This window comes from Mus pahari, chromosome 19, assembly GCF_900095145.1.
Source record: "Mus pahari chromosome 19, PAHARI_EIJ_v1.1, whole genome shotgun sequence".
Classification (NCBI taxonomy): Eukaryota; Metazoa; Chordata; class Mammalia; order Rodentia; family Muridae; genus Mus; species Mus pahari.
The window spans coordinates 46050574-46073273 of record NC_034608.1 but is presented as its reverse complement, the minus strand read 5'-3'; the positions used below and the strand labels follow the sequence as shown (position 1 = coordinate 46073273).

The following is a 22700-nucleotide window of genomic DNA, read 5'->3' as shown; positions in this document are numbered from 1 at the left end:
TGACTCATTTTCTGCCTTCTGTTCCTTTACCCCTTGATTTCTCTGTGTTCATTTTTATTTCCCCCTATTTAAAACACCTCCCTTCCCTTACTAATTTCCTGCCTCTTGCTAGCATTCAAAAAATGAAAAAGACCACCCATGACCCATGTATCTAAGGATTTATATTATAGCTAACATGTACAAATGAGAGAAAACAGACAGTGTTTGTCTTTGCGCTTCTGGAATATCTCACTCAAGATGATTACATATTGCTGTATCCATTTGACTGCAAATTTCATAATTTCCATTCTTTAAACAACTAAACAACTCTTTGCTGCATAAATGCTTCATATTTTCCTTATCTATTCATTAGTTGACAGACATCTAGGCCATTTCCATTTATTAGACAGACAGACAGACAGACACACACACACACACACACACACAGAGAGAGAGAGAGAGAGAGAGAGAGAGAGAGAGAGAGAGAGAGAGAGAGAGAGAGAATTCTTTTTGTATATGCTCAAAATGGTATAGCTGGATCACTTGTTAGGTCTACAACTTTTTGAGAATCCTCCAAACTGATTTTCAAAGTGACTACACACAGTTTGTCTTCATATTAGCACTGAATAAGTGAGCCCCCTTATACCACACCCATGTCATTATATATATATATATATATATATATATATATATATATATATATATGCATGACAGTCTGACTGAGGTAAGATGAAATCTCAATGTAGTTTTAATTTGTATTTCCACTATGACTAGGGATGTTAAGCATTGAAAAATCCCAGCTACATGTGTGTTACCTCTGTAGTTTCAAACCCCATATTTAATTGGATTGTTTCCCTGGTGTTAATTTTTTAATTCTATATACTCTAGATGTGAACCCTTTGTTAAATGTGTAGTTGGTAAAGATTTCCCCTCATTCTGTAAGCTGATTTTTCACACAAATGGTTGTGTCCTTTCCTGTTCAGAAGTGTTCAGTTCTGTGAGATCTTGTTATTTAATTGATAGTCTTAATACCTGCACTATTGGAGTCCTATTCACAAAGAGCTTTCCTATACCAATAAATTCAAGTATATCCTCGATATTCTGTTGTATGAGATACAGGGCCGGGCGTCTTATATTGATGTCCGTGATCCCTTTGGAGCTGGGTTTTGATCAGTGTGAGGTAAGGATCTAATTTCATTTTTTTTCTACATGTAGCCAATCACTTTAACCAGCACTAGTTGTTGGAGATGCTGTATTTTCGTTAATGTGTATCATTGGCCTTTTGGATAAAAATCACCCGGTTGTAGGAGTGTAGGAGAACTAAGGATGTGTGGACCCTCCAGTGCTGCTTTCCAGTGACAAATGGAAATCTGTTTTAATGCTGGTATGACTCTGTTTGGAATTGTGATATCTCCAGAGTATCATTGAGATCAGGGATGATATTCCAACAGCTTTATATTTTATTCTTCAGGTCATTTTGCCTATCCTGTGTCTTTTACATTTTCATGTAACTTTTTTTGTTTGTTCGTTTGTTTGTTTTTGTTTTTTGTTTTTGTGTTTCGAGACAGGGTTTCCCTGTATAGCCTTGGCTGTCCTGGAACTCACTTTGTAGACCAGGCTGGCCTCGAACTCAGAGATCCGCCTCTCTCTGCCTCCCAAGTGCTGGGATGGTGCACGCCTTTTTAACTTTTTAAAATATATTTTTATGGGGGTTGCACAAAATGTACCTTTTGGCAAGATTGCCATTTTCACAGTATTTCACCAATATGTGAGAATAAAAGATCTTTCTGTCTTCTGATGTCTTCTTCAATTTTTTTTTTTTCCCAGTGTCTTAATGTTCTTATTGAATGAGTTTTTCTTAGTGTGGGTTTCTACTGTTGTGACAAAACATCACGACCATACACAACTTGGAGGAGAGGAAAGGGTTTATTTGGTTCACGTATGCATCCTGAATCAAGGTTTACCGAGAGAAGCTAAGGCAAAACCCTGGAGGCAGGCGCTGATGCAGAGGCCTGGAGGAGTGCTGCTTACTGGCTTGCTCTTCGTGGCTTGCTTAGCCTGCTTTGCTGTAGCTGTCATGACCACCATCCCAGGAGTTTCATGCTCCACAATGGGTGAGCCCTCTTCCATCAATCACTGATTAAGATAATAACCTATACACCTGCATACGGCCTGATCGTATGGAGATATTTTCTCAATTAAGATCCTTCTTCTCCAGCAACTCTAGCTTGTGTCAAGTTGACATCAGACTAGCCAGCATAAACTTGGACGCCTTAGGTAGATACATATTTTGATGCTATTGTGATTGGTACTGTTTCCTTGGTTTCGTTCTCTGTATGTGTATCATTTGTATATGGGAAGGCTGTTGATTTTTGTGTGCTGATTTTATATCCTGCTACTTTGCTGAATGTATTTATCAACTGTAGAAGTTTTCATCGGCAGGCTTTAAGGTCTTTTATTCATAGAATCATATCATCTGCAAACAGAGTATTTAATTTTCCTTCCTAATTGCTTCCACTTTTCTGCTTTTCCTTGTTTTACTGTTTTTAAGTCTTTTTCACATTTGGTATGATGTTAGCTGTGGGCTTGCTGTATATTAGCTTTATTATATTGAGCTATGTCCCTGTACCTTTGATAACCTAGGACTTTTACCAGGAAGGGATATTTGATATTTCTTTTTTATTTTTTTGCAAAAATTAAATATATACTTGTATTCATGACAAGTAAGTACAAACTAATAATTCCAGTCAAAAATTTTAGTCATTCTTTTTTTTTTTTCTGGCTCAATTATGGTATACAAATAAACATTCCTTCCAGGTTTCTATAATTTGTTTTCTCCTGGAACATTTTTCTATTTCAAAGGCCCTTTTCTGTATCTAATGAGATGATAATGTGGTTTCTGTTCTTGAGTCTATCTGTGTGAGTTAAGTTTATTAAGGTGAGCATTCCCTGGGAAACTATCAGCCAGGCTGCCCAGGGAAGCAGGTAGGTAAACTTCAGACCTTCATTCTTTCTCTTCTCTTCTAAATCCAGGACCCCAAGCAACCCAGTTAAGAAATGAGGCATGAGAAGCCGCAGACCAAGAAATAAAAATAATTAGCAAACACTTACAAATGTACTCAACATCCTTAACTTTCAGAGAATTATAAATTAAAATGACTTTAAGATTCCAGTTCACACCAGTCAGAATCACCAAGGTCAGAAGGCTGATGATGAGAAATGCTCTTGTGAATGTGGGGAAGGAGGAACCTGTATGTACTGGTAGTGAGAGTGTAAACTTGTCCCACTGCAAAAATAAGTCTGGAAGTTTTCTAAAATACAGATATATAATTAACCTATGTCCCAGTTGGATCAGTCCTGGACATGAACTTAAAGGACTCTAGAGCATACTACAGAGTTACTTGTACCTCTATGCCCATCACTGCTAAATTTTCAATAGCTAGAAAATAGAATTAATCTATCATCGGACAGGTGGATAATGAAAATGATATACATATATACAATGGAATATTATTCGGCTGTAAAGAAAAATGAGATCATGACATTAGAAAATAAATGGCTGGAACTGGAAAGAAATTATTCTAAATGACATCTCCCAGGCATAGAATTACAAATGGATTATTAAGTAAAAAATTGTAATGCCAGGCATGACTATAGTTTCTTATGTGCTACTGGTCAGAGAGTCTACAGAGGAACCAAAGCTATCAAGAGCATACCTCTTGGTTAGCCATTATAACTAGATAGGAAGACAGAATTGCTTAAGTGTCATTCACTTTGAGTGTGAAACATAGAGTATCTATTTCCAACTGATCGGAAAATTCTCTTTTTGGGCTAGCCCACATTATTCTAGAAGGTACTATTCAGGCTTTTGAGAGATGAAAACATCAATGATTGTACCCCGAACTGGACCCTCCATGGTACAGTACCAACCAGGCGGGCAGTATATGCCCACTGCTACAACAGTGGAATGATGGTCATGTGGTTAACAAACCACTTTCTGATTGGATATAGGGTTTGATCACAGGAGGAGTTTCATGCCTGGTCCAAAATATCATCCAAAACCCACGACTGGGAGATTATATTCCCTATAGAAGATGTACTGTTATTGTTTTGCTAAAGGGTCATCTTGTCAAGCTGCATTCTGATTATTTCTATATACACCTCTAGATTTGAGCAACTGTAGGCTCTGGTTAGAGAAGCTGCTTCTCCTCCTCCTGTTCCTCCTCCTCCTCCTCCTCCTCCTCCTTCTTCTTCTTCTGTATCTTTTTTGTTTCATTTGATATTTTCTTTAAGTTTCAAATGTTAGCCCCTTTCCTGGTTTCCTCTCCAAAAACCCACTATCCCTCCTCCCTCCTCCCCCTGCTTACCAACCCAACCACTCCTGCTTCCTGGCTCTGACATTCCCCCATACTGGAGCATAGAGCCTTCACAGGATCAAGGGCCTCTCCTCCCATTGATGACCGACTAGGCCATCCTACATATAGCCACAAGTCCCTCCATGTATACTCTTTGGTTGGTGGTTTAATCCCAGGGAACTCTGGAGATACTGGTTTGTTCATATTGTTCTTCCTCCTATAGCGCTGCAAACACCTTCAACTCCTTGGGTCCTTTCTCTAGGTCCTTCATTGGGGACCTTGTGCTGTGTCCAATGGATGGCTGTGAGCATCCACTTCTGTATTTGTCAAGTCATCAGAGAAGCTTCTTTATGTAGTGGGTAATAGTTATTACAGTGTCACAATCACGATCGAGGTGCAGAGTATGGATAACACTGAGTGCTCAGTTGTACATGAGTCATCCGTGTCAACTTCCTACTATATAAGACTGAGTGAACTTGTGGAGTGGTGTGGAAAGAATGCAATAGCTGGCTGATAGAGAGGAGAGCTGTGAGATACTGTCCTGTAGTCACAGCATGGCTGTTGCACACATCAACCCACAGCAACTGTAGTTACCTATGCATGACCAGCATAAGATCAAGCTGGTCAAAATGCCAACGTGGATGGAGGAGGGGGCCCTTTGGCACCACCTGAGAAGTATTGACAATTTATGGCTATTGAGGCAAGGCTGATAGGTTGTTCATTCCTCAGTGATCCTCACACCCAAGTGCAAAAAAGCAACAGTGACTGGATTTAGGATTATTAATAACAATAAAAATAGAGGTTAAGAGTTAAATGGATGTGTCACTGAGATGTTGGAAACGAAGTGGTGCTGGGTTGTAGGGTGAAATAATAAACAGGCACCATCCCATGCCAGCACTGGATACTCTCTGGTCCCTGGTGATCTCTCCACCTCCATGGCATCGCCCATCTTGTGGTTCTCTTGTTGTGGATTCTGCTCACATTCCCACCCATCTGCCCCCCTATGGTTAGCGGTCACAAATCCCAGTAACCCAGTAAAATCAAAACTCTAGAGGCTTGTAATGTATCAGTCAGATTTATATTAGTAAATTCTTAACCCACAAAACACTTGCACAATGAACTCAAAACTCAATTGATATAAACCGAAGCTACACCCCTAGATGGGGCAGACACACCCTACTTACTGTTTAATCATGGTTCTAAAAGATCCCCAATACTTTGGGCTCCTAGGACTGTGCGGTTCTGGCTCCTCTTCCTCTCCTGTAGGTTCCGTCCTATCTCTCCCTCTTCTTCCCTTCCTCTGTCTCTCTCTGCTGTCTGTACTCATCTCTAAAATTCTTAGCCCGCCTTCCTTTTCCACTGCCCAATCACAGGCTCTCTCTCACCTTATCTTATGCCTACCCTCACCTGCATATAGACAGCAATCCACAGTGAATGGATATGGTAGGTACACATTGAATAAATGTATAAAGTCTTTCAGAGTATAAAGAATATTGTTATCAAATAAGAGTTGGAAATTTAAAATTGTATAAATATGTTTAAAGGCAAAATTTCAATCTCTTAAAACTAAATAACAGCATAGTGTTTAGTTTATAATTTATATTTAAAATTAAAATATGCTATTATGGTAGTGTAAAACCCAGGAAAGGAGAAATGAGATTATGTAATTATATGATTATTATATCATCTGTAAGAATAATATATACCATGTGTAAGTAAAATGTAATGTATCACCTGAAGGTTTGCAGTGGAACATCAGAGTAAAATTATAATTAATCTAAAAGGAGAGGGGGGAAGGGAACAAAGTTAAGATGAGACATAGATGAGGAGGGATACAGTCACACACTATGCTTGTTTCATTCATATGATTATTCATATTGAATATAGGAGGATAACATACATAATTTAAAAGGCAATCATTGTCAGTTAAGATCATCAAAAGCAAGAAAGCAAGATTCAGTGATTTGCTACCCCAAAGGATTATAATAAAAATCTAAAAACACAAAGTATAAAATAAAGGATCCAAAATAAAGATATCAGTGTGAAGAAGATTGCTATAGGCAAAGATTCTATTATAATGACAGAGGGATCAATTCATCAAGATAATACAATATTCCTGAACCTCTGTCTAATATCTGAGCTATGAAAAGGATGAACTAAAATTTGCCACTTCTACAAAAATGGAAAAGTACAACCCACAGGTTCCAGAAGGGATTTAATTGCCCATTTGTTAATTTATAGAATGAGCACATTAAAAAAAAAAAATCAGTACAGATGCAGATTTGAACAAGCTTGCAGACAAAGTTGTTGAATTGAATTTTACAGAGCATTTAATTCAGAATAATGTATGTATTTTCCAATGAACAGGACAGATTTATCAAGACAATATTCTGGACAACAAAATAAGTCTCAAAAATTAAAATAATGCGTTTCATACCAATATGTTCTTTGATCAAAATAGAATGGCTAACAAGTCAATCAGAAAATTAATGACTAGATTCTAAATGTCATGCAGAAATGCAAAGATTTATAATTTACCAAATGGCTTTTCAGAAGAGTAACTAGACCTGATTGTAAGAATCAGAAGATCAAAGTCATCAAGCGAACGGGTAACCCTGGCAAAGCAGACCCACTGACCAAGAAAGCATAGTGCTGAGCCGATCGCCAAACACACATGTGGATATCTCCTTTTCAAGTAAACTAAAAAAGCAATTCAGTGGAGAAATGAAGCCCCTCATTACTGCATGGACATATGAAAAAAAAAAAGAAAAAGAAAAAGAAAAGGAAATGGCAATTTGACAGGTGCACATCATGTCTATTTAGTAAAACAGCAAATTGTCTTCTAAATAACTATGTTTATGGCGATCTAATAGAGCTGCTGTCAGTTGTGGTCAGGAAAGCTTCTGTCTGTACTGGTCAGCTGTGACTGCAGAGATGCCTAAAACACAGAAAATAAATGACTACTCAATGCTCAGCCATAAATGGGACATCCATAACACTCCTTTCAGACTTACAGAATGTCTTAGAAAATAAGGGGTGGGGGAGCAAAAAGAAGGCAAGAGTCAGGTGGGGAGGGCATGAAAAGCTGGCAGCTGGGAATGGTGTAATTGTTGTGCTATTGAACTCATCACGGAAACAGTGATTGTTGGCATGAGAACCACACAAAGCTGTGCCTGGCACCACTTTCTGATGGAAGCTGGGAAGCCTATGGAACCTCAGTCGATTGCTGGCCTTACATGGTGCTGAGTATTGAGTTAGAAGACACATTTTATTTAATGGTAGAGCCGCTGGTAAGATCTCATCAACCTTGCCCACACTCTCATAAAGAACGGTAGTGAAAATTATTTGGACACACACACACACACACATGAAAGTAGAAAGAAACACAATCAGAAAGATGAGACTACAGGGAATGGGAGGGGTACAAGAGGGTAACCGGGCTTAATATGATCAAGAGCAATAGCCACTACATATACACATAAATAGTCTGGCTCTCGCTCTTTCGCCTTCTTGCCGTGTGGGACTCAGCAACTGCTAGATCCTTGGACTTCCATCCACAGCTACTACTGAACCATTGTTGGGATTTGGACTGCAGACTGTAAGTCATCAATAAACTCCTTTACTATATAGAGCATATCTGTAAGTTCTGTGACTCTAGAGAACCCTGACTAATATACAGTATACATGTAACATTTTCATAATGAAATATTTTTTTGTGTATAAGTATTATGTGTTAATAAAACCACTAAAGAAAAAAAAGGAAAGTAAAAACAAAGGAAAACAAAAAAGCGAGAAAATGCAAAAATAACATTGACATAGTTCACAAATACACAAAAGTTATTTAAATGACTATTAAATGAAGACCTACACCATGATATTTATAGATGGATCCCAGAAGGAAAAACACATTTTTAAACTTGAATTAAGCAAAAATTTTACATATGAACACAAGAATTACCCATTAAAAATAAATTTACATACTAGCTTCTGTTGAAAGTGACAGAATGTTTTTAAAGCCTTATTTCTAAATTACTTAAAGAGCTCAACACCTAGGAATAAAAAAGCCAGAGCCCAATGGCAAAATTAAAGCCACAAACACATATAACCTTTAAGCAATTCAGAAATCCAATTGGGACATATTACTTATGATTATGGAATTACAAGTAAAAACCACAATGAGATGAGTTATCTCTACATATGTGTAGGAATAGATGAGTTCATATTCTGGTCATACTAAATGGTAGCAACAAGTCAGAATAACTACAATCCTTACATTCTGTTGCTGACTTTAGAAAGTTAAACATTTTCGTAAAATCTTAGATATCTGAAATATCACTATCTATCTTGAATATTTTTCTCATAGTGTGAAAGCTGTAGGAGAGCAGATTTTTATAACAGATAAAAAAAACTCAAAGGATTCCAAATATCCATCAACAAGCAAACACTTAAACTTGTATGTACATGCAATTGCAAGCTACTCACATTACAGCAAAAGGACACGACGGTTCATGCAACACTGAAGTCGAACCCTAAAATAACTGTTGTGTGAATGAAGCTATACAATATCAATGCGCATAGCATGATTATTCTATATAGAATTCTGTGAAATGCTAAGGAATTTGTCACCACAGCAAGATCATTATTTAGGTAGGCCAGTGAAGATCACTAGAAGACAGGATGATCATTGAAATATGATCCTGTGTCTAAAAATACATTCCAGATATGGCAGGAGCTGGATGATTGAATGCATGTATCTTAGTTATTGTTCTATTGCTGTGAAAAGGCACCATGACAATGACAATTCTTCTAAAGAAAAACATTTTTGGGGGGCTGGCTTACATCTTCAGAGGTTTAGTCCATTATCTTCAGGACAGAAAGCATGGCAGCATCTAGGCAGACATGATGCTCAAGAAGTCATGGAGACTTCTCCATCTGGATCCACAGGCAGATGGAAGAGAGCCACTGGGTCTGGTTTGTGCTTTTGAAAGCCTGAAAACCTACCCTCAGTGACAAGGCCACACCTCCTGATCCTTTTAAATAGTGCCAGGCTCTGGTGACCAAGCATTCAAATATATGAGCCTACAGGGACCATTCTCATTCAAACTATCATAAGATGTGTGTCTAAATTTTATTTTAAAACCAAGCAGTTCATTTTGTGTCAATTAAGAAAAATGTCTAAAACTAAATTAATCTCATTTAAACACTTATGACTTCATTGGGAAGAGCAAACATTCAAACAACATATGTTATCAAATAGTCAAACAAGACATATGATCAGACTGTAGGGTTGTAGTGCTTTTCGTTGCATTAAGCACATATAAGCTTGCGAAGTTTTCATATGGTTCATAAAACACCCCAGAGAGACTCTGGATATCTAGTTTCTAACTCCCTACCTCTATTCTAATGCTCAGAAATGCTCACAAAATTTGAAAATAATATTTCTCTGAGAAGTGCCTTTTGAGTTGACATGTCTGATCAAAACAAAGGTGTGCACGTCTCACATTCAGAGTGTGGGATATTTCCAGGCATCAATCATTGACTGAGCAGTAAAACCACCAATACGTTTGGATATAATATAGGGAAGAAAAAAACGAGTATTTCGATTAGCCTTTGAAAGAACTGTAGCAAAGTACTGTAGTTGAGGTTGCCTTTTTCAGTGACCCATAGGAATATCCAGAAAAGCATCCAATGATCTGACCCAGCTGGCTGTTTCTTGAAGCAATGGTATCTATGTATCCTTGTTATGAGGATAAGAGACTCGGGTCTGAGTGTGTGGCGCTCCTCTGTTTTGAATCAGATAATTTCATGGCTTCCCACCGATCTTTAGAGTGAGCATGCTGGTCAGGGGACACTGGCACACATGGTAATTCTACTTTTCATCAAAAAAACTGAGAGTGCCTACAGGATGGAGGTCACAGTTTCTGTGTGAATGGATACTGAGAAGCCTCGAGTCAATCAGGGTGGTTTTCTTTGAGTCAATACACGTTGCAATAGTGATGGAAATCCATGCTGGTAACCTTATACTTCTGTGTCAATGCCAGGTCTGTGAGATCTTTTTAGATACTAGTAGAATACATAAGGATTGACGACTGGATGGTGGAAATGGAGCAGAGAAGATATAGTCCTGAGACTATAACTACCAAGTACAATGAAGATATTTTTGTTTTAAGTAGTTAGCCTAAATCCTTCTCACCCAATGTTAGCATATATTGGCCAGATTTAGCCTCCTGCCATTTCCTGACTTGTTTACACTGTGGTGGATCTCTGCCTAAAACAGGAATAACAATACATGAGTGTGTGTGTGTGTCTTCTGTTCCATGGATACAGGTGGGGCTGACAAGGTGAGTATACATGGTTCTCGTTACACACTGTTGGTAATTGGAGATGATTTTCCTCCAGCAGCAAATGCTGCAAGAGGATCCAAGTGGAATTACTCTGTGCCTCTCCAGCACTGGGAGCCTCAAGGGCTGGGATTATCAGGCTTAGTTTAGCAGCTAGATCTATTACAGTTCATTGTACATGACTGGGTATCTCCAGGGGCTAGAGAGCCCTGCTAAGGCATTCAGGAGATGTCAGCCTGGATGGTTTCTGTGCGAGTAAAGCAAGAGGCGCTTCTTCATTGCTGTGGAGCTGAGGTAATTAAAAGTGATACAGCTAATCTGTTGTTGGGATCAGCATGGCGGACAGTTATTTCTGCACAGTCAGGGGTGACAGCCTCACCTCAGGCTGTCTGCTTCCCAGTGGAAAAGTCACATTCACCGGCTTTGCTAAATGAGCTGTTCTGCATAGCCCTACAGTCAGTTCCCTATCTACCAGACTGAGGCCTGTGCAGAGCCAGCATTTGGTAAGGAAAGGGGAGTTCCATTATAGAAGCTTTTAAGGAGAGCAAAGTTGGAAGCCTCCATGTCTAATTGTCATTTACAGTGGGCTTAGGTTCTAACGTGCGTGTGGATGTATATATACTTTCTATGTGTGTGCCATAGAACAGTACCTGGTACATAACATGTGCTTCACAAATATGTGTAGTATTTCACGAGAGTATAATTTCAAAATATATTCCAGTGAACCCAGAATTCAGGAATTAAAAAAAAAAAATTCAATCTTAGTCTGGAAAGATGGCTCAGCAGCTAAGGGGACCTGTGGTCATGTCTGAAGATCCCTAAAAGCCACATGGCAGAAAGAGAACTGACTTATAGAAACTGTCCTGTGACCTATACAGATACACAGTGTGGCATGCAGGTATGCTTGTACACACACACACACACACACACACACACATACACGCACGCACGCATTTATGCACACAAGCAGAAAATATGGACATATGAATGCAATACAAAATTGAAAACTTAATGAAGTTATTCTGACACTGTTTATCCTGTCCCATCTCCATGATAGTCAGCATCTGCAGGTCCTTGAACTTTACTAGAACAAGCTTGCCTTTGGAGATTATGGCTATAAGTTGTTCATATTATTTTCTTTATGGCTTTTTATATACAATTATTAAAATATAAATTTCATGGATGCCTATATACTAATGTATGCACATTTGTGTTTTCTGGTCTCAGGGTATTGAGAGAAACAAAGGAGAAGGTATCTGATCGAGGAAGAGTGCTTCTAGTAGGAATGAACTGGCCCGCCAGGAAGCTCCAGAGAGGCAAATATTCCTAATTCACTGAATTAGTTTTCTGACTTTAAGATCATTCCACTATATACCTAAGCTTTGGCTGTATTTTAAATTTCTTTTTTTTTTCTTTGTTTTTAATTATTTTATTAGATATTTTCTTCATTTACATTTCAAATGCTATCCCGAATGACCCCTATACCCTCCCCACCACCCTGCTCCCTTGCCCACTCACTCCCACTTCTTGGCCCTGTTGTTCCCCTATATGTATTTTAAATTTCTATGAGATAAAAAATAAAACTTTGACTATTTTTTACTACTTAGCTTTGATAAAGAACACCATAATTTTTCTCAGCAATTTTTTATTCTTAGTTACCATATTCGCATCATTTTAGCCATATACTTTAAGTGGTACTTTAAAAAAATCAAAATATAAGTCAAGTTGTTTTGCCTGAATATTCATTATATTATTTTTTATGTTCATGGTTTGAGTATTACTGTTAATTATAACTATGTACTTTCAAATTACACATAGAACTATATGTGATCTATGTGTTCCTAAATGTATTTTTATTTTGTTTTGTTTTGTTTTGTTTTGAGGGAGAATCTCTCTATGTAGAACAGACTACCTTAACCTCACACTGCTATTGTCTCTGCCCCCTGAATGCTGGATTAGAGATATGGACTTAGACACTTGTCTTAGTTATTCTTCTATTTCTGTGAAGGATATCATAACCAAGGCAGTTTATTAAAAACGCACTTATCTTTTCAGAGGGTTGGTCTATGATCAACATGGTAGGAAGACGGCATCCAACAAGTATGGTGCTGAAGTAATAGCTGAGAGCTCCTCTCTCATCTGCAAGTTGCAGGCAGAGAGAGGACGTAACTGTGTAGGGGCATGAGCTTTTGGAACCTCAAAGCCCATCTCTAGTGACACACCTCCTTTAGCAAAGCCTCAACTCCTAATCCTTGCTAAACAGTCCCTTAACTGGAGACTGAGCATTTAAACACATGAGCCTTTGGGAACCATTCTCGTTCAACCCGCCACACTCCTGTTACATTTAATTAATGTTTATGAAGTATTGTTTTAAACAATGATCATATTAGGATATATATAGTTATGTATATTGAAATATACATATATAATTCATATGTAAATATATCCAATGTCTCCTTTGAAAAATAATCAAAGGAATTAATGATTTCAGAATTACCATAAGGTGTTGAATTATGGGATTCCTGGGACATTCAGAGAGTCAAGAATTTTATAGAACAATACCTTATTTTTATGAGACTTCAGAAATAAAGAAGTCAAATAATTTTACTCTGTCCTTGTTGATAGTTAATGCTTTTGGACAATTAATCTTGTATGGCTAAAAGCAAAATACGTGTATTAAGTGTTCCTCTGGTGAATTTTCAACTGGAAGCAATACAGTCTCGTAAAATAATGTGGTCACTATGCACAGTAGTCATTACATAGTCAGCATGGGTGAGGAATGGTAAGGAAAATCTGTTAATATACAAGAGAGTTTTATTCAGCCATACAGAATGAACTTACGTTTCTTTCAGGAAATGGATACAACTGAGCATCGTTATATTACTCAAAGTAGGTGAGACCGGAAGAAGCACCTTCCCCTCCATGATCGAGCCTAAATTGTATACAGACAACAGTATGTCTGTGTCTATGTTCTGAAGTTAAAGGAAAAAAACACCTATGGAAGTGGGAGAAGGTAAAAGATAAAAGAGATGTATGGGGATAGATAACAAACTACATTACCTGATAAGATTAAAATGTCTCCACGGAATCCATCACCACGTGCAATCGGTGAGTGCTGATAAGATTGAAAAAGATTCTCTCAATTAATCCATCAATAATTCATTTATGCAACATCAATTATATGCAAACCACTGGGATAAGCAGAAAGCAAAATAAAGGGCACACAATATCTGCTCTTAGCTTATGGTTTATTTGAGGATATGTGATGATGTAACAGACCACTTTTTATCCAAGATAAGAAATGTAGAAGATATGGTAGTAGGTAATATGCAAGCTATAATAAAGACCTAAATACGGATCTCTATCTAAGATGTTTTATTTATTTATTGTTTAGTAGGAGAAATAAAATAAGCATATAATGTACTGATTAATGGAGCACTGGATGAAATATTACGAAAATAGCTAAATATAGTATTATTAAATTCAAAAGGCTGAGAGACCTCAGCAATGTCAAGGGTTTCACTGAGCATGTGGCCTTTTGAATAAAATTTGACAGACACAAAATTCCAATTGCTTTCCTGTCATCCTCAATATTTCTAAGATACCAAAGTGAGTTTGACACTCTTCCCATTTCTCTTAATAGTTCTAATATCAGTCGGCTGAGAACTCATGATTGAATATAATGTATGTGTCAGGTGCCTATGGCAGGAAGAAATGTTACTTTCTAGGCTGCCTATAGATCTCATCTACATCTGTCATTTCATCCATAACCACAAATGAAAATAAGCAACCCTGTGTGTCACCGACCCCTGGACTATTTCTTTGACCCATATTTCTCTGAGTTCTTGCCTCATCAAAGCCAGTGACTTACCACATTACTTGGGATATTAATGTAGGTATTATGAGCTCAGCATGTACACAACTGAGTCCTTCCTCCTTCCCCAGGTTATGGCAACAATGACCTATGTTCTTCCCGGGTTTCTTCCTGTATGATTGTTCTATACACCCTGGAAGTATTCAGTGACCTCCTGAAATAACTGGAGCCCACCTCCCCTATCTCCGTTTGGGTTTTACTGCTGTGAAGAGATACCAGGACCATGGCATCTCTTATGAAGGGCAACATTTAACTGGGGCTTGCTTACAGGTTCGGTGGTTCAATTCATTTATCATTATGGTAGGAAACATGACAGTCACCTGGCAGGCACGGTGATGGAGGAGCTGAAAGTTCTACATCTTCATCCAAAGAGAGCCAGGAGCAGACTGTCTCCTATGTGACTAGGACAAGTGTCTCAAAAGCCCACCCTGACAGTGATACACTTCCTCCAACAATGCCACACCTCCTAATATTGTCACTCCCTGGGTCAAGCATATACAAACCACCACAAGCCCAAACTCAGAAACTCAGAGTCTGTTCTTATTGCTCTTCTGTATGTCATCCCCCAGTATCTACAGCTCTTGAAATTAATTTTCTCTACATTTCTTGTATGTGTCTGTTGCAATATCTTGTGGTACTATAGTAGCATCTCTAAATTCCTATTCTAAATTTTGTTTCCAAATTCACAAGTAATATTCAGGATTTGAGAATAAGAAGTCAGAATGTTTGCTACTACTTTGGAAATTCTAAAACCATCCTGTTTTTTTGTACACTCATCTGTTTGTGTACTTTATGAAGGGCACTATCATTTTAATGATATTTGCATAGTTAATGAGTTGTCACAGTTCTATGTACTAATTTTTTTAGGAATGGGAAAATATTAACAGGTTTGTAAGTGTTCTGTAAAATTAAGATAATGAATTATGACAAAATTCAATATTTTAGTCACATAGAAAAGGTGATCACTGCCTGGTAAAGATATCCATTAATAGAAAGGAATAAAAACAGACATTGTGAACACAAAATGGCTGCCAAAGAAAGATCCCTTAATGGTTAAAGTCTGTCACTGGACCTTCTTTTCCTCAGGCTCCTCTCCATTTCCATCCCTGCAGTTTTTTCAGACAAGAACAATTATGGGTGAGAGTTTTGATTGTGAGATGGCAACACCATTCCTCATTTGATGCCCTGTCTTCCTTCCTGCTGGAGGAAGATCCCTCTTCTTACGGTTGGGCATTTCATCTGGGGTCCCTCTCTTTGAGTTCTGAGAGTCTCTCACCTCCCAGGTCTCTGGTGCATTCTGGAGGGTCCCCCCAACCTCCTACCTTCTGGGGTTACCTGTTTCTGTTCTTTCTGTCAGCCCTCAGGGCTTCAGTCCTTTTCCCTTGCTCAATACCTGATCATGCTCCCCTCTTCCCCTCCTCATCCCCTTTCCCACCCAGGTCTGTCCCTCCCTCCCCACTTTCTTCTCCCTCCCACATGGGACTGAGGCATCCTCACTTAGGCCCTTCAGCTTGTTGACATTTTTGAGTTCTATGGACTATATCTTGGGTATTCCATACTTTTCTTTTCTTTTTTCTTTTTTCTTTTTTTGCTACTATCCACTTGTTAGTGAGTACATACCATGCATCCAGCTCAAAGGGAGGTCCCAATGCCTGACACTATTAATGAGGCTATGCAGTGCTCACAAAAAGGGACCTAGCATGACTGCCCTTTGGAAGATGCAACAAGCAGCCGAAAGAGTCAGATGGAGGTATTTGCACCCAACCAATGGACAGAAGCTGCTTACCCCTGTGGTTGAACTAGAGAAAGGATGAAAGAAGCTGAAGAGGAGGGTGACCCTGTAGGAGGACCAGCAGTCTCAATTAATCTGGACCCCTGAGATCTCTCAAACAGTGGACCACCAACCAGGCAGCATACACCAGCTGATATGAGGGCCCCAGCACACATACAGCAGAGGATTGTCAGGTCTGTGTTCAATCAGAGATGATGCTCAAGAGACTGGAGGCCCCAGGGAGTTTACAGGTCAGGTGGGGTGGGGGATGGGGATGGGGACATCCTCATGGAGACAGGGGGATGAGGCAGAGGTATGGGATATGGGACAGTCAGAGGGTGGACCTGGGGGGGAGGATAAAATCTGGAGTGTAAAAATAAGTAAACTTAAAAAGTAGTTAAAGTCTGGGGCTAGAGATATGGCTCAATGGTTAAGAATGCATATAGCTTTCACAGAGGATCTGAGTTTGGTTTCTAGCATCCATATCATGTGGCTCACAACCAGCTGTAACTCCAGCTCCAGGGGATCTAATACCCATTTCTGGTCTCGGTGGGCACCTGCATTCGTCTGGCATGTGTACACAGATGCACATAAATCAATAAAAATAAGTAAAAACTTGGAATATGAGAAATAACTCTTTAACACTTAAAAGTTATCCCTAAAGCCACAATCTTATAAGCTAAAGTGTCAACTGGAGCATCCAGCTGCTTTGACTTCTCCTGCAGGACAAACGTTGTAGAGCAAGCTTTCTTCCCTTGTTCCTCAGTATTCAGATTTGTAAGAAATTGTCCAGAATCGTTCTGAACCTGTGGTTGAGGTTGTAGGGTTCTTCATATAGTTTTTGCCAATGAGTAGGATTTTATCCATTTGTCCTGATGGCTTTCCTATGAAATCCATACTGTTTTCACAAATTCAGTTTCTTGATGGTTTCTGATTTTCTGTTGCCAGAGTGTCCACATTTATTCCTCTCTTTGCACTTGTGTTGATTGTAGCCTATGGCATATATTGACACAGTAAAAGATTCATGTGAATACCTTGTTAGAAAGTATTTAAAGAATATGACTTGCATCTGCTAGCAAGGTAACTAACCCTGTTCACAGTCATGTGTCAATCAGAGTTATACTTTAAGAACTCAGCATCTAAATTTGGGGGAAAGTACATAGAGGAGTCTTTTTGAATCCATCTGTTAATATGTTTTATTTGTAGGGTGAACTCATTCTGATGAGCAGAAGTGCACTTAGAATGTCACCTGCCACAAGTAAGCCTGCTGGTCAAACTTCTTTTCTGTGCTCACATGCTGGCTTGTGAAAAACTCACCTTCATCCGGATGTCGGCTTGCCCTGCTCCTGCTGGAACATGCTAGTGGAATTCTGGGATGCTGGCTTGCCCCTGCCCCTACTGGCATATGCCAGTGTAATTCTGCTGCCAGACATTTCTATGCTATTTTAGTGGATTATGGAACTTTTTACTGTATGATTGAACTCTTGACTATTTTTGTTGTTGTTGTTTCCATGAGACTCAAATTGTTTCGTTTTTCCTGAAAAGTACCGCAGGTCATGCCCATATGGAAGGAAACATTAGTTCTTACAGTAGTAATCCCATATAGTCAGATTCTTTCTCAACCTCTTGTCTTAGGGTATTCAGAATTCTTTCTCCAGAATATGGAGTGATAGTTCTTACTGCGTTAATATCATTAGAGGGTTCACCCATTGACCGTAGGATAAAGACCAATGCCTTAATATGTTCTGTAAGGATTCTGCAAACATCTGGCCTTTGACTACAGTGTTCTTCTCTTTCTAGATTCTATGTCTCACATTAGCCTCATGGATGTCTCTTTTGTCCCCTTGCTGCCCCTTCCCCGGGTCTTTTGTTACCTACATCTGAAGCTTCTTCAGTAGTCATCCTTTGGACTCAGTTTTGAATGTATCAAGCATATTTCGAATGATAGCATTTTGTGCAATCTATCTTCTGAAAGACACTTGGGTCCCCCTCATAAAATAATTTCTATGGGCTTATGTCATAAATGTCTGTCTCTCTATACACATTTTTAAGAAAATATATATTTACATCCTTACAATCACTAAATATCTTAATAGTTCACAGTACATAACAGATACTTCAAAACATGTGTTGAGTCTTCAGTGGATAAAATAATAGTTAATACAGACACTTAAGACATAATGGAATAGAAAATTTATAGTCCTAATTAGCTATGGTTAGAAAAAATGATGTTCTATAATCAATACCTAGCAATACGATTAAGTCCCTGTGATATCCAGGGCATGTGTTGATTGCTGGAACATAAAAGTGAATGACCAGTGAAAACCCCTATCTCCACTGGAGCGTGCACATACTCATGGCAGGAGCACTCCATATGCAAAATCAGTTAAGAGTATTCAATTCACCAGATGGAGATAAGTGCCATGGGAGAAATAAAGCAGGTGAGTGGGACAGCAAAGTGCGTGTTGAGGACTGGATGTTCTACCTGTATATAGGATGCCCAGAAAAATCACACTAGTATTGAGCAGAATATAGAGAGCAAGAAGAGGTGAGGGGTGTGCAGTATGACACTGGAAGGAATATTCTAGGCAGGGCCTTAAAGATACTGGTGCCTGGAATGTTTAAGATTAGCATGGAAACTCCTGAGGATGGATAACAGTAATGAGAAGCACAGAACTAGGTAAGTTTGGAAGTAATGGAGAAGGTGAGTGGGTGAGTGTATCCACTGTAGCCTGTTCTCTTGCTTTGAGATATGAAAGAATTTGGAAGATTCTGAGCAGGTGTGACATCACCTGAGTAATATTTTAACAGGATGCTTCTGGCTCCCTTCTGGAGCTCAGACATTAGTGGCTTAAGGAGGGAAGCAGCAGGGTTGAAGAAGTTCTCACAGTCATCTCAACAGGGATTCCTAGTCCGTGGTGTGTGATTAGAGCATAGCAGAACATGAGAATAGCTGATTCTGGATACACCTTGACAGTGAGCCAGCGGCATTGGCTTGTGATGGAGTGTGAGCTGTGAGAAGAGAGGAAGAATCAAGGAGGCGTCCACGGTCCACGTTCATTGGCAGGTTTCAGTGATGGGTGAACACCTCAACAATGAAGGATGCGTGGCAGGGTGCACGGGCTCAGAGAAAGTTTGGGCTAGATGATCAGCAGTTTCAATTAGCGGTCTTTAAGAGTGATATACTCAGAGTTGCTACAAGAGATTATGATGAGTAGGTAAGAAAACAAATATGATGTTTAGGGACAAGAATATGGTTGGAGAGAATAATTTGAGAGTGACCAACATTCCAATGGAATTTATAATCATGGTCTGGGAAAATGTGCCTAAGAGCTTGACTAATATTAGTAGGGGTCTGGGCACTGTAATAACATGGACAACGATGAAGACAGGTGTACTGGCTAGTTTTGTCTGTCAACTTGACACAGCTGGAGTTATCACAGAGATAGGAGCTTCAGTTGGGGAAATGCCTCCATGAGATCCAGCTGTAAGGCATTTTCTCAATTAGTGATCAAGGGGGAGGTCCCCTTGTGGGTGGTGCCATCTCTGGGCTGGTAGTCTTGGGTTCTATAAGAAAGCAGGCTGAAAGCCAGGGGAAGCAAGCCAGTAAAGAACATCCCTCCGTGGCCTCTGCATCAGCTCCTGCTTCCTGACCTGCTTGAGTTCCAGTCCTGACTTCCTTTGATGATCAACAGCTGTATGGAAGTAAGTCATGTAAGCTGAATAAACCCTTTTCTCCCCAACTTGCTTCTTGGTCATGATGTTTGTGCAGGAATAGAAACCCTGACTAAGACAACAGGAAAACAAATAAACAACAACAACAAAACCCAGCAGGAAAGAGTTGTTCTAACCAAAGAATTAGGTGGAAACTGGAAAGTGACTGCAGGTTCTGTCCACATGGTGATCCAACTTTAAGGACATGAAAGTTGTTGTTGTTTAATCTTCGATGGTAAAGAAACTGCCTTAATCCAGTTCACAGATGGTTTGATGCTGATGGAAGGTTCTGTACTAACACTTCAAAAGCTGGAGTTACTCTGTGGGAAAGCAGCGGATCTTAGTCCTCCTAATGGCGTAGTCATCTCTCCAGCCCCAAATATCACTTTCTTAGTTTACCTTCGTGGCTGGGGAATTAAGAAAGCCAAGAGGATACTGGAGTCTGAGCACAGTCTCTAGTTATTGATGGAGCTGACAATAACTGCATCGTAGGACTGGGATTAAGTTCGTGTTCTTAGCTACCTTCTTCTAAAGTACTTTCTGTGATCATGTGTAGTTACAGTTTCTATGGCTTTAACAATTAATTTTGTGGATGCTTTTTTAAATAAATGAAACAATGATAATATGTTTGGCCTCACCTTAAATGAGAATGAGGTGCAGATATTGGCATTATTACTATTATTATTATTATTAATTATTGTTATGGATTGTTTCAGAAGCTTCATGATATTGACCTCTCTGTCAAAATGAGGCACAAAATGGCTCAAAATGATTGGCTCTACCATAGTCAATACCCTCAGTTGAACACTTTGGTCTTCTATACACTGAGGAACTTAGTGACATGCTAGGTTCAAATCCCTTCATATTGCTGAGCCTGAATCAACATTTAAGTAATGCAGTAGCATCTCCTTCATGAGCTTAGTTGAGGACTGCGAGATCCACAGTGAAATCCCTTGTAATCGAACTGGCACTCAACAAAACTGAATAAGTTTAGGGCTACCCGTGTGTTAAAGAAGAAAGAGAAAAATAGCTAGAACTTTAGAAGATGCACAACACAGATGGAAAGAAAAACAGTGAACGGAATATTTGCTTTAGAGCTGGATGAAGAAGTCTACAAGTTCAGTCTGCAAGAAGTCAGCAGAGAGCGGGAAGCACACAGGGTTGCCATCGCAAAGGAGATCATTCTTACTGGTAATCAGGTAAAACAGCCTGAGAATTAAAAGCTGAACACACAGCCTGCCGTATTTGCAAGGACTATTTTTTTTTTGTCTGTGTTATTGTCCCTTTTTAATACAAGGCAAAGTCATATGTAATACTGAGATGGCTTTTCCAAGGCCTCACCAGGAACAAAACGGTAGAAACGGTAGAGATGGTGATAGGAAGAGCATTCATTTTCTTTTCTTTTCAAAACTGAAAAGAAGAAAAAAAAAAAAAAACACGTGTCATTCAAAGAAGAAGATTGCAAAGTTGAAGCTTTACAATGTAATAAGCAGCGTTTCTTAGGAGTCTGTGTACACTTCTTGTAGAATAACCATTGAAATGTGGTAAGAGCACAAGGCCATCTAACTCTGACAGCAAGGCAACACCAGACATGATTTAGAGAAAGGAAGCAATAGCCATCAAGGCCTGCTGAATGCTGAGCATTCGTTTACGTCTTCTTGAGGGTAAGCATTCAAAAGAACAAGTTTAGAGTAAATGAAATTGTATTAGATTTTTCAGTGATGAGCTTACAACTAAAAATAAAACAAAACAAACAAACAAAAAACTGGTTGGATTGTTTTGAGGACCTGAATATGACATTAATTATATTTGCTTACTTAAAATTTCCCATTGGTTTCCTTAAATAGTTATAAAATGAGAACTTTGGCCCAAATTGTCTCAGTGTTTCTATTTACTTCTTCAACTTCACAATCCTTTTTTTTTTTTTTTTTTTTTTTTTTTTTTTTTTTTTTTTTTCTCTGTATAGCCCTGTCTGTCCAAGAAGGTATTAAGTTTTAATAGAAAATCTTCATNTCTCAGTGTTTCTATTTACTTCTTCAACTTCACAACCAGAGTCTTTTTTTTTTTTTTTTTTTTTTTTTTTTTTTTTTTTTTTTTTTTTTAGGTTGTGGAAGGAAGAAGGTATTAAGTTTTAATAGAAAATCTTCATTTCACCAGAAAGACATGGCAACATGTCATTGACCAAATAGTTTGACATATAACATAGGTTGTTCTTTGGCATATAAGCATAAATCAATCAATCAATCAATCAATCAATCAACAAAATTCACTAGATGCTAGAGGGAGGCAGAATGATCATATCCACAGATGATAAATACACACTCTTATAATACCCATGAAAAATATTTTATAATCAAAACCATCAGATCTCAGGGTCTTAAAGTTTGGATTTAGTGTGGCCATTCAAATGGTCAGCTGGCTAGCAAATGAAGTGGTTTCAATAGAGAATAAATCAATTCACTAGTAACACTGACTCTGTAAATAAGTGTAAATTTTGAGCTATCATTGGAGTCATAAAATTATGTAAACATTTAAACAGTAGCATTTACTGTAACCAGGATGTGAAGCCCACAAAAAATTCCCCTCCAACCTGTTTGGCTTCTGGGCCTTCTCAACCTTGTGTTACCTGGTCAAATCTTTAAGTCCTTTACAGAATACTTTCTGAA

The 22700-nt window shown here is 38.6% G+C and overlaps 1 long non-coding RNA gene across 1 annotated transcript; it reads right to left on the bottom strand.

Annotated features, from left to right (window-relative positions):
• Positions 1 to 6360: 6360 nt before the first annotated feature.
• Positions 6361 to 21450, bottom strand: LOC115062608. Its single transcript, XR_003842560.1, has 3 exons — positions 21376 to 21450; positions 13736 to 13790; positions 6361 to 7272 (listed from the first exon to the last, which is right to left on the bottom strand). It is a non-coding gene; the product is annotated as an uncharacterized LOC115062608 (long non-coding RNA).
• Positions 21451 to 22700: the final 1250 nt, after the last annotated feature.